Source organism: Arachis hypogaea, chromosome 19 (assembly GCF_003086295.3).
Source record: "Arachis hypogaea cultivar Tifrunner chromosome 19, arahy.Tifrunner.gnm2.J5K5, whole genome shotgun sequence".
Lineage (NCBI taxonomy): Eukaryota > Viridiplantae > Streptophyta > Magnoliopsida > Fabales > Fabaceae > Arachis > Arachis hypogaea.
This window is the reverse complement of record NC_092054.1, coordinates 37267933-37286749: the sequence shown is the minus strand read 5'-3', so window position 1 is coordinate 37286749 and position 18817 is coordinate 37267933.

Genomic DNA, 18817 nt, shown 5'->3' with positions numbered 1-18817 from the left:
GCCACCACATGTACCAGGTTGAAAACTCGATACTTTGTTGACCCTACGACGTAAGGGTGTCCGGGCACTTATAAATTCCGGGGAATGGTACCCCCATTGAGCGATTTGATATATATATATATATATATATATATGAGAAAAAGCTATGTATAGACTCATGGGGATGCGCGTCGGGGGACAATCCAAAGGTTTAGCAAATCGAACTTGTCGGGTTGGCTTGATAACCGACAGATGAGACTCATCAGCCATAGGACAGGCATGCATCATGTGCATATTACTTGAATTACTTGTTTGTGCATTAATTGTGTGTGCCTAAGTGCATTTGCAATGTTAAATGTATATTTGCTACCTGCAGTACTTGTGACCTTCTTGTGTTTGCTTTTATCTGTTTATTTGTCTGTGATATGTTGTCGGAGATGGAGGAATGGAGGAAAGGCAGCGGGACTTAGATTCAAGATTAAGTTAAGATATGCTTAGTTACTCTTAGAAAATAACCTTTTATGGCTTCTATTTAATACTTTAAGCTTTATAATCTGAGTGTCGGTGTTCTAGGATTGCCTCTGGCATTCCCAGGACCTAATATCTTATATCTGTTGCACCTTTACCATACTGAGAACCTCTGGTTCTCACCCCATACTATGTTGCTATTTTTTCAGATGCAGGTCGAGAGGCACCTTGTTACGCATCTGGACTTCTGAAGCGAAGTGGTTATTGGGTTATTTTGTTGTGTGGTTATTGTTCATGCCCCGGGTCAAGTTGTATGACCCGGGCTGATTAACGACGAGTTGACTGACCTCTTCAGGTCAGGATTACCCGACCTCTTCTTAAAGAGTTCGGCCAAATCACCAGGAGAAGCCCAAAAAGGGCCCAGACAGAGGAGCACGACCCAAGTCCAAAGGCAGCCCAAGCCTAGAAAGATAAGGGCAGTTCCCCCAAAAGATAAGATAACTCCACTCAAAGATAAGATAAGATAACTATCTTATCTCCAGAAAAGATCACTCTACAGCATTATAAATACACTGGAACACACAGGTATAACTCATACTCTGATTCTACTAAAAAAACTTGCTTAATACCCTTGCTAACTTAAGCATCGGAGTCCTTTGCAGGTACCACCACCCTCCGGTGACGAAGGATCAGCACCACCCCTAAGCCCAACAAGTCGGACACAACAGCTCCGACTAGTACAAGAGATCTCGTCCGATATCGACCTACAGTTTCAGGTAACCCTCGGAACAGTTATGTATATATATGTACTTAATTTTCTCTCCGCATAACTTGTTCCTTTTGGTCCTCTTAGAGGCTTATGGAGAGACAAGACAAAGGGAGCCTGGGCTGAAGAACTCCCACAAGTCCTGTGGGCATATCGAACAACTCCACACTCCACGACGAGGGAATCACCCTTCTGACTAGCTTATGGAATGGAGGCAATGATCCCAGTAGAAGTCAAAGAAGGGTCCCCCAGAACGATCTTCTACGATGAAGAGGCCAACCCCCAACTTCAAAAGGAAGAGCTCGACTTACTTCAAAAATACGGGAAGGAGCTCGGATCTGGGAGGAGGCATTAAAACGTCGAATGGTCTGAAGGTACAATCAAAAGGTAGTACAGCGAAGTTTTTCCAACAACGACCTCATCCTAATCCGAAATGATATCGAAACAAATCGAGCTGGAGAGGGAAAACTGGCGGCTAACTGGAAAGGACCCTACCGAGTCACAGAGGTATTGGAAAAAGGCTACTACAGAGTGTCCCAACTCGAGGGGCGAGAGCTACCAAGGTCATGGCACGCCTGCAACCTAAGAAGGTATTATAGTTAGAAAGTAATAAAGGATCCTAGGCCAAAGGTGCACTCTTTTTCCTGAAAAAGATTTTTTAACGAGGCACCAAGCCAAAATCTGCAAAACTGCCTAACTTAAGGGGGTAAAATCCCACATGTATATATTTCTCCTATATGTCCACCTTTTATTTGAATAAAACTTTTCAGATTTCTTCTACAAAGACTATCTACAGGTCGGCAAGGTGAAAACAAATTCACCACCCGACCACGATGAAAATAGAATTCATCGTCCGAATTCTGACAAAGATCGGCAAAAAGTGAAAACCAAATTCACTGCTCGGTCAAAGACAAAGCTACAGGTCGGCAAGGTGAAGATCAAATTCACCGTCTGATCACGAAAAAATTGACAAAGTTATAAAAAGTAATCCATAAGCTGAGGCCTGGCCAACCCTGACTAAAAAATAGATTACTAGAAATAACTTAAGACGGACCGACATGAAGAAGTCGGACCAATCAACCAAAGTGACAAAAAGTTATAAAAAAAGTGATCCATAGAAAGAGGCCTGACGAGGTCTGAGAAAAAATGGATTGCTAAAAATAACTTGGGACGGACTGACATGAAGAAGTTGGACCCAGCTAATCAAAGCAACAAGGTTATAAAAAGTAACCCACAGAAAGAGGCCTGATCAGCCCTTATCAAAAGTGGATTACTAGAAATAATTAAGAAGGGACCGACATGAAGAAGTCGGCCAAGCCGATCAAAAGCGACAGAGTTAATAAAAAGTAAATCCATAAGAAGAGACCCGTCAAGGTCCAACTAAAAATGGATTACTAGAAATAACTCAAATGACTCAACGAAAGAAGTCGACCGGCAGAAGGCGTGCGCTAGAAGGGACACAGCTCGACCCAAAGAAAGCCATGACCTCACCCAAAATCGATTCACAAGTGTTCTATGAGAATAATAAAAAAGTACAGTCGAACAAAGCTAGCCTCAAAAGGTCACTTCGACCAAAGCAAAAAATAAACCAACACAAAGGAAATAAAAAAAGAGGTCGGATAGCAAAAAGCTCCAACACTCTTAAGATTCCTGGAAGCCCCAAAAGATGGCAAACAAAACACATCAAGAAGAAAAGCAAAGCTACTATAAAGACTCAAGAAGGCCACCTGAAAAATGACATCAAGAGCTCAAAAGCATTTGTTTTTCACAACAAAGTTGCTAACAAAAGCAGCTAAAACGTCAAAGTCAAAAGAGCTACAACTTACAAAATCCAGAGTTTTAAAGACCCACAAACCGGGCCATAAAAATACCAAATCAGAAAACTATAACGGGTTCAAAGACTCCCCAGTGGCGGCATCTCGGGGTGAAGGAAGACGAGTCGCAAGAGGGACAACATCAACTGAAAGATCTTAATAAAGTCCCAGGAGTTTGGTTGAAGCTGGGACGGAGCTACATTACATGACCACAGCAAATTGGTCTCGAAAGAGATAAAAGGAAGGGTAATGTTCATTTGGCTAAAAAAGTATTCATAAGCGTAAAAGAAGGGGCGCTCCCCCTGGGTCAGAGAAGGGAAGCAAACCCTCTCATCGGAGTCAGGCGCTACCAACTCATAGTTCTTCTCCTGATCCCTACTACTATAGATCCGATGATGTTTTCTAAGCTCCACGCAGTATTCAGAGTTAACCACCGAAATGCACATCAAGACGATGGAGTCCAGCCAGTCAGACATGCCCTCGGGAACTTTGGAAGATGTCTTGACAATATTTTTGCGAGAAGACATGGGTCAACTGGTCCTACAGTGAGAAAAAGAAAAATGGGTTACTAACCAAAACAGCTTGGGCAAAACAAGAAATCAGCTCGGACAAATATGAATACAACTCAGACTAAAAGCGTACAACAGCAAAAGGAGACCCCAGGACTTGCACCAAGGTCCAGGGGCATCGTTTGGAGGCAGTAATAGAGTAAGGACTCAGAAAAAATCTACAAGTCTACAACTCGACATCTCTCAAACAAAATAACCCTCATTCAAACAAGCCCCACTCTGAAAAGAAAGTCACGAATCAAAAAGTCATCAAAATCGCAAAATAAAAAAAGCCTATCAGCAAAGGGAACTATCATACATCAAACATGCCAAATGGAAATCATCAAAGACGGCTTCTCCAAAAGGGATCGAAGTCTAATGGACTCGACCTTGAAAAGAAAGACCGCACTCAAGCAGGGGGGCACTGTTCATGCCCCGGGTCGAGTTGTATGACCCGGGCTGATTAACGACGAGTCGATCGACCTCTTCAGGTCAGGATTACCCGACCTCTTCTTAAAGAGTTCGGCCAAATCACCAGGAGAAGCCCAAAAAGGGCCCAGACAGAGGAGCACGACCCAAGTCCAAAGGCAGCCCAAGCCTAGAAAGATAAGGGCGGTTCCCCCAAAAGATAAGATAACTCCACTCAAAGATAAGATAAGATAAGATAACTATCTTATCTCCAGGAAAGATCACTTTACAACATTATAAATACACTGGAACACCCAAGTATAACTCATACTCTGATTCTACTAAAAAAACCTGCTTAATACCCTTGCTAACTTAAGCATCGGAGTCCCTTGCAGGTACCACCACCCTTCGGTGACGAAGGATCAGCACCACCACTAAGCCCAACAAGTCGGACACAACAGCTCCGACCAGTACAAGAGATTTCATCCGAGATCGACCTACAGTTTCAGATAACCCTCGGAACAGTTATGTATATATATGTACTTAATTTTCTCTCCGCATAACTTGTTCCTTTTGGTCCTCTTAAAGGCTTATGGAGAGACAAGACTTTGTTTATGTAAATTTAGATTTTGGATATGTATATATATGTGTATATATTCTCCGGCCAGTCTTGACTTCGCAAGCTGAGTTAGGAGCTTGTTATTTTGTATCTTTGGCCCTCTATTCCTACTTTTGTTGTCTTATGCTTAATAGTTATAGTTTTTTTTAGCACGCAAGTTAACTCGTTTCTTAAGTGTTGCACTTTTATTTCGAGATTTTTGTTTTATCTATTCTTCAAGGCTCCTAGTTTATTATATTCTTTCTGCTATTATATGCACACTTTTTATTTTAGAGGTCGTAATACCACATCATCTCTGTTTTACGGCTTAAGTGTAAAGCTCTGTGTGGTAGGGTGTTAGATTATGGTATCAGAGCAGTCCGTTCCTATAGAGCCTGAAAGACGGACAGATTATGCTTCTGTGCATTCTCTGTATATGTGTTACTGTGCTATTAGGATATCTGACTGATATATATGGCATAAACATTTGTGAGCATGCATTTGGAACTTAAAGCATTAGACCTACGATATTGAGACTGATCAACTTAATATCACTTGTTTGGTGTGTATAGGGACCAGATGTCGACTCGCAAATGCGGTCGCGGGCGAGGTAGAGGTAGGATAGGCACCGTTACTCCTGGCCCGGCAGGGAATGACCCAGTAGATTTTATGGTTGCCTTGGGAAATATGGCTGTAGTTATGCAGGTGACAGCCAAGGCACTGGGTAATCAGATAAACCAGGATAATCACGGGAACAATAATGACGAAGACGGCCCTATGACACTTGCTACATTTCTGAAAGTTCACCCTCCGACCTTCAGGGGAACTTCAAATCCCACTGATGCAGAAAATTGGATTCAAGCTATGGAACGTGAACTGCAGGCTCAACAGGTTCCTTAGGAGCAATGGGTTGAGTTTGAAACTTATCAGCTGCAAGGTGAGGTTCAGCATTGGTGGCAGGGAACATGACGTATCCTATAGCCAGATGGTGCTGTGATTCCTTGGGAGATATTCTGAATGGAGTTTTATAAGAAATATTTTCCTAATTCGGTCAGAAATGCTAAGGAACTTGAATTAATGCAATTAAAGCAAGGCCAAATGACTGTTACTGAGTATACTAGTAGGTTTGAAGAGTTATGTCGCTTTTCTCGTATCTGTCAAGGTGCGCCTGAGGATTTTGCTAAGTGGAAATGTATTAAGTATGAGGGAGGTCTTCGGAGTGATATTCTGAGCTTCGTTGCACCAATGGAGATCAGAGTGTTCTCTGAATTGGTGAATAAGAGTAGGGTGGCTGAGGAATGTGTGAGGAAGGCGGCAGCAGAGAAAGGAAGTCTGAGGGTGCCTTTTCAGAGGACTTCAGGGAGGAACTTTGCTCCAAGAGGTAGGAAGTTCAAGCGTAGAGGTTTTGTTCCGCAGCAGAATCAAGGCTAGGGCAATTATAGAAGGCCGAATACTAATGTTAATCAAGGAAGAAGGTTTGGGAAGCAGCCACAGTAGGATTTGAACTGTCAGAATTGCTGGTGATAAACCGCTATTTTATAGTTTATTTTGTGTTGAATTGAGTGGATTTTATCCATTATTCTCACACTTATTCATAGAATTCACATGTTTTACATTTTCCTTCCTAATTTCATGCTATGATTGAAAACATGCTTCTTTGGCCTTAAATTTGCTAATTTTAATCCCCTCTTATTACCATTCGATGCCGTGGTATGTGTGTTAAGTATTTTCATGTTTTATAGGGCAGGAATGACTTAGAGGATGGAAAGAGAGCCTGCAAAAGTAGAAGGAACACAAGAATTTGAAGTTTTGAGAAGCTGGCAGTGACGCGCATGCATAGACGACGCGTACGCGTGACCGGTGCAGCAGGCAAGCGACGCGTACGCGTAAATGACGTGTACGCATAACTAGGAATTCTTTCAATGACGTGTACGCGTACGCGTGACAAAGCGTCACATGCTGTGGATATCAGAATTCGCTGGGGGCAATTTCTGGGCTGTTTTTGGCCCAGTTTCAAGCCCAAAAATGAAGATTAGAGGTTGCAGAGTGGGACGAATGGGGGGATCAATCATTCACTTTTCATTCACACGCATTAGGTTTAGATGTAGAATTCTAGAGAGAGAGACTCTCTAGGTTTTAGGGTTTTTAGTCTTGTTATTTCTCAAATTCAGATTTCAATCTTTAATTTAATTTTCTCTTACTATTATTTGTTTAAGCACTTTAGTTCATCTTCTTCTCTTGTTAATTTTCCTTTTCTGTCATTTTTATTTTTATGAGCTCTTGTTACGTTTGATTCCTTTTAATACAATTTATGCTTTCTATGTTTATCGTTGCTCTCTTTAATTGTTGGTCATTGATTCTTGCAATTGATTGTTTAGATTTTATTATCTCTTATTAATTCTCCATGCTTTTATTTTGTGCCTTCCAAGTGTTTGCTAAAATTCTTGGGTGGCTTTTAAATTAGATTTTTATGTTCTTAACTTGGATTGATCAATTAGAGACTCTTGAGTTGTCAAAGTCTCTTGTTGAATAGTAATTGAAGATTGCCGGTTAGTTTGAACTTCACCAAATCTAGTCACTCACTATGAGTTGACTAGGACTTGTGAATTCAAGTTGATTGTATGCACTTGACTTTTCTCCATTGGTTAGAGGTTAACTAAGTGAAGGCAATTTACATCCACCATTACAATTGATGATGAGAATTAGGATAGAACTTCTAATTCTCAATCCTTGCTAGGGGCTTTCTTAGTTATTGATTTATTTTCTCGCCATTTTACTTTCTTGTTTCTTATTAAAAAACCTAAAAAGATACAATCTCATAACCAATAATAAACTACACTTCCCTGCAATTTCTTGAGAGATGACCCGAGGTTTAATACTTTGGTTAATTTTATTGGGTTTGCTTAAGTGACAAACAATTTAAACATTGACTGAGGATAATTTGTTGGTTTAGAACTATACTTGCAACGCGATATTTTTGTGAAAATCTTTATCGACAATTTTTCGCCGTCAAGTTTTTGGCACCGTTGCTGGAGAATGGAAAACGTGTGCCTTATTATTGGTTATTGTACATATTTGCCTTTTGCTTGTTTGTTAGTTTTTGTTAGTTTTAGGACTTTATTGCTTATTTTAATTAGCTTTTATTTTTATTTGCTACTATGAATTCTCACCCTTTTGGCTATGAGTTTGGTTCAAATTATGTTGTAGAGAATGAAAGCTACAATGAGAACATGCATCAAGGATGGGACAATCAAAGGTGGGAGGAGCCTCAAGTTTACGGACAACCTTCATAGCAACAACCTCCACCAACATACTATGACCAAGAGCCATTCCAAGAGGCATACCAAGATAATGGCTATGGTGAGCAACCTTTTGATTATCAACAACCATCACCAAATGCCTATGAACCCCTCCTCAACATAATTTTGAACCATCATACTCACAAGCCCCCTTCAACCAAACACCTCCATATGACCCTAACCCATACCCACCATACCAACTACCTTATGAGCCATATGAACCATACATAAAACCACCCAAATTCCAACACAATTACTCCCAAGAACCACCTCACTATACACCATCTCCATACCCTTATAAAAAAGAACCACCTTTGTATTATGAGCCCTTTCTCCCAACTAATGAACCTTCCTATCCACCTCAAGCTCCCATAGATGATACCTTTAGTGATATTCTTCAAGGACAAAGAGACCTTTAAAATTCAATCCAAGCTCTTATATCCCACATGGAACCACCTCCTACCTCCAATACTCAACCCTCAAGCTCTAGTGCACTTCCTTTTCAACCACATAATGATCTCTCCATTCCACCACCACCCTTCATGAAAGAACATCCATATCCATCAATCCAAGTGAAACATGATCCCAATCATGCTAGTGACATGGAACAAGAGAGAATGGATCGTCTTAGGGAATTAATGGGTCGGATCCACGCATCCATACTTCAAGAGAAGCAAGTGGAGGCCCAAAAGGTGGAGGAAGTAGAGACCCTTAAAGATGAAGGAATAGTTGAAGATATAGGGGAGGTTGAACAAGAGGGAAGTTCCATCATTGAAGACAACTCTACACTAAGTGACATTAAAGCTCTTGTTGAAACTTCTTCCATCAAATGTGAAACTGATGAGCGGATAATTTATACCCTTTTTGGCATTGTTTTTACATAGTTTTTAGTATTTCTTAGTTACTTTTTATTATATTTTTATTAGTTTTTATGCAAAAATCACATTTCTAGAATTTACTATGAGTTTGTATATTTTTCTGTGATTTCAGATATTTTCTGGCTGAAATTGAGGGACTTGAGCAAAAATCTGATTCAGAGGCTGAAAAAGGACTGCCGATGCTGTTGGATTCTGACCCTCCTGCACTCAAAGTGGATTTTCTGGAGCTACAGAAGCCCAATTGGTGCAATCTCAATTGCGTTGGAAAGTATACATCTTGGGCTTTCTAGAAATATATAATAGTTTATACTTTACCTGAGATTTGATGGCCCAAACTGGCGCTACAAGCCAGCCAAAAACTTTCTAGCGTAAAATGCCAGAACTGGCACCAGAACTGGAGTTAAACGCCCAAACTGGCACCCAAGCTGGCGTTTAACTCCAAGAACAGCCTATGCACGTGAAAGCTTCAATGCTCAGCCAAAGCACACACCAAGTGGGCCCCGAAAGTGGATTTCTGCACTATCTGCACTTAGTTACTCATTTTTGGTAAACCCAGGTTACTAGTTTAGTATAAAAACTACTTTTAGAGATTTATTTTATATCTTATGTAACTTTTGACATCTGAGAACCTCTTTGGGAGGCTGGCCTCATGGCCATGCCTAGACTATTTTCACTTATGTATTTTCTACGGTGGAGTTTCTACACCTCATAGATTAAGGTGAGGAGCTCTGCTGTTCTTCAAGAATTAATGGAAGTACTATTGTTTTTCTTTCAATTCATGCCTACTTCTTCTCCAAGATATACTCTTGTACTTAATTCAGTTAAGTCAGAATGAAGGGGTGACCCGTGACAATCACCCACTATCTTCGTTACTCGCTTAGCCAAGATCCGAGTGCCTGACAACAACAAGCGGTCTACATAATGTTCAACGTAGTCATTGGACGACAGCCGGAGTATATTCTCTTGGGTTTTTAATCAATGATTCACATCGTTTCTCCTGATAACAGAGCATCTGAATCTGAGATTAGAACCTTCGTGGTATAGGCTAGAACCATTGGCAGCATTCTTGAGATCCGGAAAGTCTAAACCTTGTCTGTGGTATTCCGAGTAGGATCTGGGAAGGGATGACTGTGACGAGCTTCAAACCTGCGAATGTTGGGCGTAGTGACAGTGTGCAAAAGGATAGAGAGATCCTATTCCGACGCTAGCAGGAACTGACAGATGATTAGCCGTGCGGTAGCTGTACATGGTATTTTTCATCCGAGACGAGAAATCCGACAGTTGATTAGCCGCACAGAGATCGTACCTGGTATTTTTCATCCGAGAGGATCATACAGCTTGCCATGGAAGGGAGCACGCATGGTTGGAAGAAGACAATAGGAAAGCAGATGTTCAGAAGCAACAAAGCATCTCCAAACGCTTATCTGAAATTCCCACCAATGAATTACATAAGTACCTTTATTTTATTTTATGTTTTATTTATCTTTTAATTATTAAAACCTCATAACCATTTGAATCTGTCTGACTGAGATTTACAAGATGACCATAGCTTGCTTCAAGCCGACAGTCTCCGTGGGATCGACCCTTACTCACGTAACGTATTACTTCGACGACCCAGTGCACTTGCTGGTTAGTTGTGCGGAGTTGTGAAAAGTGTGAATCACAATTTCGTGCACCAAGTTTTTGTCGCCGTTGACGGGGATTGTTCGAGTTTGAACAATTGACGGTTCATCTTGTTGCTTAGATTGGGTAATTTTATTTTATGTTTAAGCTTTTTATTTTTAATTTCAAATAATAATAATAATAATAATAATAATAATAATAATAATAATAATAATAATAATAATAATAATAATAATAATAATAATAATAATAATAATAATAATAATAATAATAATAATAATAATAATAATAATAATAATAATAATAATAATAATAATAATAATAATAATAATATTCGAAAAATTCAATCAAAATTTTTAAGAATGAATTCTAGAGCTTCATGAGATATGTTGAAACCTGACTGGCTGTTAAGCCATGTCTAATCTTTTGGACCGAGGTTTCCACTTTCCATTGCAAAAAGGACATGCTTGTATGTGTTATATTAAAGCTTGGCTGGCCATTTGGCCATGTCTAATTCTTTTGGACCGAAACTTTAGAATAACATTGCATGAGCCTTTGGATTCTCAATTAAAATTCTGTGCTGAAGCTTGGCTGGCCATTAGCCATGTCTAATTCTTTTGGACCGGAGCTTTAGACTAACATTGCAAGAATCCTGGAATTCTTATTAAAAATTTTGAATTTCTTTATTTTCTTTTTCCAAAATAATTTCAAAAAATAATATAAAAAATTTAATAAAACCATAAAAACAAAAAATTTTGTGTTTCTTGTTTGAGTCTAGTGTCAAATTTTAAGTTTAGTGTCAATTGCATGTTTTTAATTTTTCTTAAATTTTCAAAAATTCATGCATTATGTTCTTCATGATCTTCAAGTTGTTTTTGATGATTTTTCTTGTTTGATCTTTAATTTTTCTCGTTTTGTGTCTTTTGTTGTTTTTCATATGCATTTTCAAATTCATAGTGTCTAAACATTAAAAATTTTTAAGTTTGGTATCTTGCATGTCTTTTTTTTTCTTAAAAATTTTCAAAAATATGTTCTTGATGTTCATCTTGATCTTCAAAGTGTTCTTGGTGTTCATCTTGACATTCAAAGTGTTCTTGCATGCATTATTTGTTTTAATCTTAAATTTTTATGTGATGTGTCATTTTGTTGTTTTTCTCTCTCCTTATTAAAAATTCAAAAATAAAAAATATCTTTTCCTTATTTTACTCATAAATTTCGAAATTTTGGGTTGATTTAGTCAAAACTTTTAAATTTTAGTTGTTTCTTGTTAGTCAAGTCAAATTTTAAATTAAAAATTCTATCTTTTCAAATCTTTTTCAAAATCAAATATTTATCATTTTTCTTTCATGTTTTTCAAAAATTCTCCAAAATTAATTTTTAAAATCTTTTTCTTATTTTTATTTCATATTTTCGAAATTATTGCTAACAATTAATGTTTTGAGTAAAAAATTTCAAGTTGTTGCTTGCCTATTAAGAAAGGTTCAATCTTTAAATTCTAGAATCAAATCTTTTAGTTTCTTGTTAGTTAAGTCATCCACTTTAATTTCAAAAGTCAAATCTTTTTAATTCCCTTTTCAATCTTTTTCAAAATAAATTTCAAATCATATCTTTTTAAAATTTCAATTTCAAAATCTTTTTCTAACTTCTTATCCTTTCAAAATTGATTTTCAAATCTTTTTCAATTACCTACTTGAATTTTTGTGTGATTTTAAAAGTTTACTATTTCTTATCTTTTTCAAAACCACCTAACTACTTTTCTCTCTCATTAATTTCAAAAACTAACTAACAACTTTTTCAAAAATCTTTTTAATCAATTAATTTATTTAGTTTTCATATTACTTTTATTTCTTTTCTTAATTTTCGAATTCTAACTTAATTAATTAAATAAAAATAAAAATATTTTTCTTCTCCCTCTTTTTAAAATTTGAATTTCTTCTCTCTCTCATCTCTTTCTATTTATTTTATTTATTTACTAACACTTCTCTTCTTAAAATTCGAACCCTCTCCCTCTCTCTGTGTTCGAATTCTCTTTATTCTCTCTCTACCTCATTCTTTTATTCTTCTCTTCTTCTACTCACATAAAGGAATCTCTATACTGTGACATAGATGATTCCTCTTCTTTTCTGTTCTCTTCTTTTTCATATGAGCAGGAACAAGGATAAAGACATCCTTGTTGAAGCTGATCCTGAACCTGAAAGGACTCTGAAGAGGAAGCTAAGAGAAGCTAAAGCACAACACTCTGGAGAGGACCTTACAGAAATTTTCGAAAAAGAAGAAAACATGGCCGAACCCAATAACAATGGTGGAGATGTAAGGAAGATGCTTGGTGACTTTACTGCACGATCTTCTGACTTCTATAGAAGAAGCATCTCAATTCCTGCAATTGGAGCAAACAACTTTGAGCTTAAGCCTCAATTAGTTTCTCTAATGCAGCAGAATTGCAAGTTTCATGGACTTTCATTAGAAGATCCTCATCAGTTCTTAGCTGAATTCTTGCAAATCTGTGAAATTGTTAAGACTAATGGGGTTAATCCCGAGGTTTACAGACTTATGCTTTTTCCCTTTGCTGTAAGAGACAGAGCTAGAACATGGTTGGACTCACAACCTAAAGAAAGCCTGAACTCTTGGAAAAAGTTGGTCAATGCTTTATTGGCCAAGTTCTTTCCACCTCAAAAGTTGAGCAAGCTTAGAGTGGAAGTCCAAACCTTTAGATAGAAGGAAGGTGAATTCCTCTATGAAGCTTGGGAAAGATACAAACAATTGATCAGAAGGTGTCCTTCTGACATGCTTTCAGAATGGAGCATCTTATGTATATTCTATGATGGTCTATCTGAATTGTCCAAGATGTCATTGGATCACTCTGCTAATGGATCTCTTTATCTGAAGAAAACGCCTGCAGAAGCCCAGGAACTCATTGAAATGGTTGCAAATAACCAGTTCATGTATACTTCTGAAAGAAATCCTGTGAATAATGGGATGACTCATAAGAAAGGAGTTCTTGAGATTGATACTCTAAATGCCATATTGGCTCAGAAAAAAATATTGACTCAGCAAGTCAATATGTTTTCTCAGAGTCTGACTGGAATGCAAGCTGCATTCGGCAGTACTAAAGAAGCTTCCTCTGAAGAAGAAGCTTATGATCCTGAGAATCCTAGAATGGAAGAAGTGAATTACATGGGAGAATCCTTGGTGCACGAAATTGTGATGTCCAGGCTCGAACAATCCCTGGTAATGGCTCCAAAGCTTAGTGCTTTGATCTTAATTCATAATTGTCACAACTTCGATACAACTAACCAGCAAGTGCACTGGGTCGTCCAAGTAATACCTTACGTGAGTAAGGGTCGAATCCCACGGAGATTGTTGGTATGAAGAAAGCTATGGTCACCTTGTAAATCTCAGTCAGGCAGATATAAAGTGATAATGGTGTTTTCGAATATGATATAATAAAAGAGGGATAGAGATACTTATGTAATTCATTGGTAGGAATTTCAGATAAGCGAATGGAGATGCTTTCGTTCCTCTGAACCTCTGCTTTCCTGCTATCTTCATCCAGTCAGTCTTACTCCTTTCCATGGCTGGCTTTATGCAAGGGCATCACCGTTGTCAGTGGCTACATCCCCTCCTCTCAGTGAATAATATGCTCACACATCCTGTCACGGCACGGCTATTCATCTGTCGGTTCCCGATCATGCTGGAATAGGATTCACCATCCTTTTACATCTGTCACTAACGCCCAGCACTCGCGAGTTTGAAGCTCGTCACAATCATTCAATCATTGAATCCTACTCAGAATACCACAGACAAGGTTTAGACCTTCCGGATTCTCTTGAATGCCGCCATCATTCTAGCTTACGCCACGAAGATTCTGGTTAGGAGATCTAAGAGATATTCATTCTAGCTTTATTTCATGCAGAACGGAGGTGTTTGTCAGGCACGTGTTCGTAGGGGAGATGGTGATGAGCGTCACACATAATCATCACCTTCATCACGTTCTTGGGTGCGAATGGATATCTTAGAAGCGAAATAAGAAGAATTGAATAGAAAACAGTAGTACTTTGCATTAATCTTTGAGGAACAGCAGAGCTCCACACCTTAATCTATGGAGTGTAGAAACTCTACCGTTGAAAATACATAAGTGAAAGGTCCAGGCATGGCCGAGATGGCCAGCCCCCTAAAACGTGATCACAGGATCAAAATACAATCCAGGATCCAAAGATGGTCAAAAAGACGCCTAATACAATAGTAAGAGGTCCTATTTATAATAAACTAGTCACTAGGGTTTACATGAGTAAGTAATTGATGCATAAATCCACTTCCGGGGCCCACTTGGTGTGTGTTTGGGCTGAGCTTAAGTGTGGCACGTGCAGAGGCCATTTGTGGAGTTGAACGCCAGTTTCTGTGCCAGTTTGGGCGTTCAACTCTGGTTTTGGATCCTTTTCTGGCGCTGGATGCCAGATTTGGGTAGAAGGCTGGCGTTGAACGCCAGTTTACGTCGTCAATTCTTGGCCAAAGTATGGACTATTATATATTGCTGGAAAGCCCTAGATGTCTACTTTCCAACGCAATTGAAAGCGCGCCATTTCGAGTTCTGTAGCTCCAGAATATCCACTTTGAGTGCAGGAAGGTCAGAATCCAACAGCATCAGCAGTCCTTCTTCAACCTCTGAATTTGATTTCTGCTCAAGTCCCTCAATTTCAGCCAGAAAATACCTGAAATCATAGAAAAACACACAAACTCATAGTAAAGTCCAGAAATGTGAATTTAACATAAAAACTAATGAAAACATCCCTAAAAGTAACTAGATCCTACTAAAAACATACTAAAAACAATGCCAAAAAGCATATAAATTATCCGCTCATCACAACACCAAACTTAAATTGTTGCTTGTCCCCAAGCAACTGAAAATCAAATAGGATAAAAAGAAGAGAATATACTATAAATTCCAAACTATCAATGAAACAGTGCTTCAATCATATGAGCGGGACTTATAGCTTTTTGCCTCTTGAATAGTTTTGGCATCTCACTCTATCCATTGAGGTTCAGAATGATTGGCATCTATAGAAACTCAGAGTTCAGATAGTGTTATTGATTCTCCTAGTTCAGTATGATGATTCTTGAACACAGCTTCTTTATGAGTCTTGGCCGTGGCCCTAAGCACTTTGTTTTCCAGTATTACCACCGGATACATAAATGCCACAGACACATAATTGGGTGAACCTTTTCAGATTATGACTCAGGTTTGCTAAAGTCCCCAATTAAAGGTGTCCAGGGTTCTTAAGCACACTCTTTGTTTGCTTTGGACCTTGACTTTAACCGCTCAGTCTCAAGTTTTCACTTGACACCTTCACGCCACAAGCACATGGTTAGGGACAGCTTGGTTTAGCCGCTTAGACCAGGATTTTATTCCTTTAGGCCCTCCTATCCACTGATGCTCAAAGCCTTGGGATCCTTTTTATTTGCCCTTGCCTTTTGGTTTTAAGGGTTATTGGCTTTTTCTGCTTGCTTTTTCTTTTTCTTTCTATTATTTATTTATTTTTTTTCGCCTATTTTTTTTCTTTTTTCTTCTTTTTTTTTTCTGCAAGCTTTGTTCTTTGCTGCTTTTTCTTGCTTCAAGAATCATTTTTATGATTTTTCAGATTATCAAATAACATGTCTCCTAGTCATCATTCTTTCAAGAGCCAACATATTTAACATTCTTAAACAACAACTTCAAAAGACATATGCACTGTTCAAGCATACATTCAGAAAACAAGAAGCATTGTCACCACATCAATGTAATTAAACTAAGTTCAAGGATAAATTCGAAACTCATGTACTTCTTGTTCTTTTGAATTAAAACATTTTTCATTTAAGAGAGGTGATGGATTCATAGGACATTCATATCTTTAAGACAAAGCTACTAACTACTAATGATCGTGTAATGAAGGCACAAACATAGATAAGCACATAACATAGAAAACAAAAAACAGAGAAAGCAAAAACAAGGAATGAATCCACCTTAGTGATGATGGCGTTTCCTTCTTGAGGAACCAATGATGTCCTTGAGCTCTTCTATGTCTCTTCCTTGTCTGTGTTGCTCCTCCCTCATTGCTTTTTGATCTTCTCTTATTTCATGAAGCATGATGGAGTGCTCTTGATGTTCCACCCTTAGTTGTCCCATATTGGAACTCAATTCTTCTAGGGAGGTGTTGATGTACTCCCAATAGTTTTGTGGAGGAAAGTGCATTTGAGGCATTTCCGGAATCTCATGGTGATGAGCTTCTTGCGCCTCTTGAGCTCCATGACTGGGCTCTCTTGCTTGCTCCATCTTTTTCTTAGTGATGGGCTTTTCCTCTTTAATGAGGATATCTCCCTCTATGTCAATTCCAGCTGAATTGCATAGGTGGCAAATGAGGTGAGGAAAGGCTAACCTTGCCATGGTGGAGGACTTGTCAGCCACCTTGTAGAGTTCTTGAGGTATAATCTCATGAACTTCCACCTCTTCTCCAATCATGATGCTATGGATCATGATGGCCCGGTCTATAGTAACTTCAGACCGGTTGCTAGTGGGAATGATTGAGCATTGAATAAACTCCAACCATCCTCTAGCTATAGGCTTGAGGTCCAATCTTCTTAGTTGAACCGGTTTGCCTTTGGAGTCAATCTTCCATTGAGCTCCTTCTACACATATGTCCATAAGGACTTGGTCCAACCTTTGATCAAAGTTGACTCTCCTTGTGTAGGGGCGTGCGTTTTTTTCCATGTATGGCAAGTTGAACGCCAACCTCACATTCTCCGGACTAAAACCTAAGTATTTCCCCCGAACCATTGTAACATAGTTCTTTGGATCCGGGTTCTTACTTTGATCATGGTTCTTGGTGATCCATGCATTGGCATAGAACTCTTGAACCATTAGGATGCCGACTTGTTGGATGGGATTTGTTAGAACTTCCCAACCTCTTCTTTGAATTTCATGTCGGATCTCTGGATACTCATTTCTTTTGAGTTTGAAAGGGACCTCGGGGATCACCTTCTTCTTGGCCACAACATCATAGAAGTGGTCTTGATGGGCTTTGGAGATGAACCTTTCCATCTCCCATGACTCGGATGTGGAAGCTTTTGTCTTCCCTTTCCCTCTTCTAGAGGATTCTCCGGTCTTGGGTGCCATCAATGGTAATGGAAAAACAAAAAAGCTATGCTTTTACCACACCAAACTTAGAATATTGCTCGCCCTCGAGCAATAAACAAAAGAATAGAAGAAGAAGAAGAAGAAATATGGAGAGGGAGAGGGAGATGTGTTTTCGGCTAAGGAGAGTGTAGAGGGGTGTGTTGTGTGAATTTGGTGAAGAATGGAGGTCTTTATATAGGGAATGGAGGGGGGGTTAAGGTTCGGCCATATGGGTGGGTTTGGGTGGGAAATTGGTTTTGAATTTTGAAGGTAGGTGGGGTTTATGAGGTAGGTTTATTGGGAGGAGTGGGTGGATGTGAGTGGTGAAGAGGTGATGGGGAAGAGAGTTTGAGGTGATTGGTGAAGGGTTTTTGGGTAAGAGTGTTTATGGGATTGTGTGAAAGAGAGTGGTGAGAAGAAGTGAGTGGAGGTAGGTGGGGATCCTGTGGGGTCCACAGATCCTGAGTGGATCCTGTGGGGTCCACAGATCCTGAGGTGTTCAAGGATTTACATCCCTGCACCCATTAGGCATGTAAAAATGCCTTTGTATCCAACTCTGGGCGTTCAGCGCCAGGTTGGTGGCCATTTTGGGCGTTCAACGCCCATTTGTGTGCCATTTCTGGCGTTGAACGCCAGAACCATGCCTGTTCTGGCGTTCAGCGCCCAGAAGCTGCCCATTTTGGGCGTTCAGCGCCAGAACCATGCTCTGTTCTGGTGCTGAACGCCAGACAGATGCTCCTCCAGGGTGTGATTTTTCTTCTGCTGTTTTTGATTCCGTTTTCAATTTTTCTATTTATTTTGTGACTCCACATGATCATGAACCTAAGAAAACATGAAAAACAATAAAAATAAGAATTAGATAAACATTGGGTTGCCTCCCAACAAGCGCTTCTTTAATGTCAATAGCTTGACAGTGGGCTCTCATGGAGCCTCACAGATGTGCAGAGCTTTGTTGAGACTCTCCAACACCAAACTTAGAGTTTGGATATGGGAGTTCAACATCAAACTTAGAGTTTGGTTGTGGCCTCCCAACACCAAACTTAGAGTTTGACTGTGGGGGCTCTGGTTGACTCTGCTTTGAGAGATGCTTTTTCTGCTTCCTCTCCATGGTTGCAGAGGGAGATCCTTGAGTTTTGAATACAAGGGAGTTCTCATTCCATTGAAGGGCTATTTCACCTCTGTCAACATCAATCACAGCTCTTGCTGTGGCCAGGAAAGGTCTTCCTAGGATGATGGATTCATCCTCTTCCTTTCCAGTATCCAGGACTATGAAATCAGTAGGTATGTAA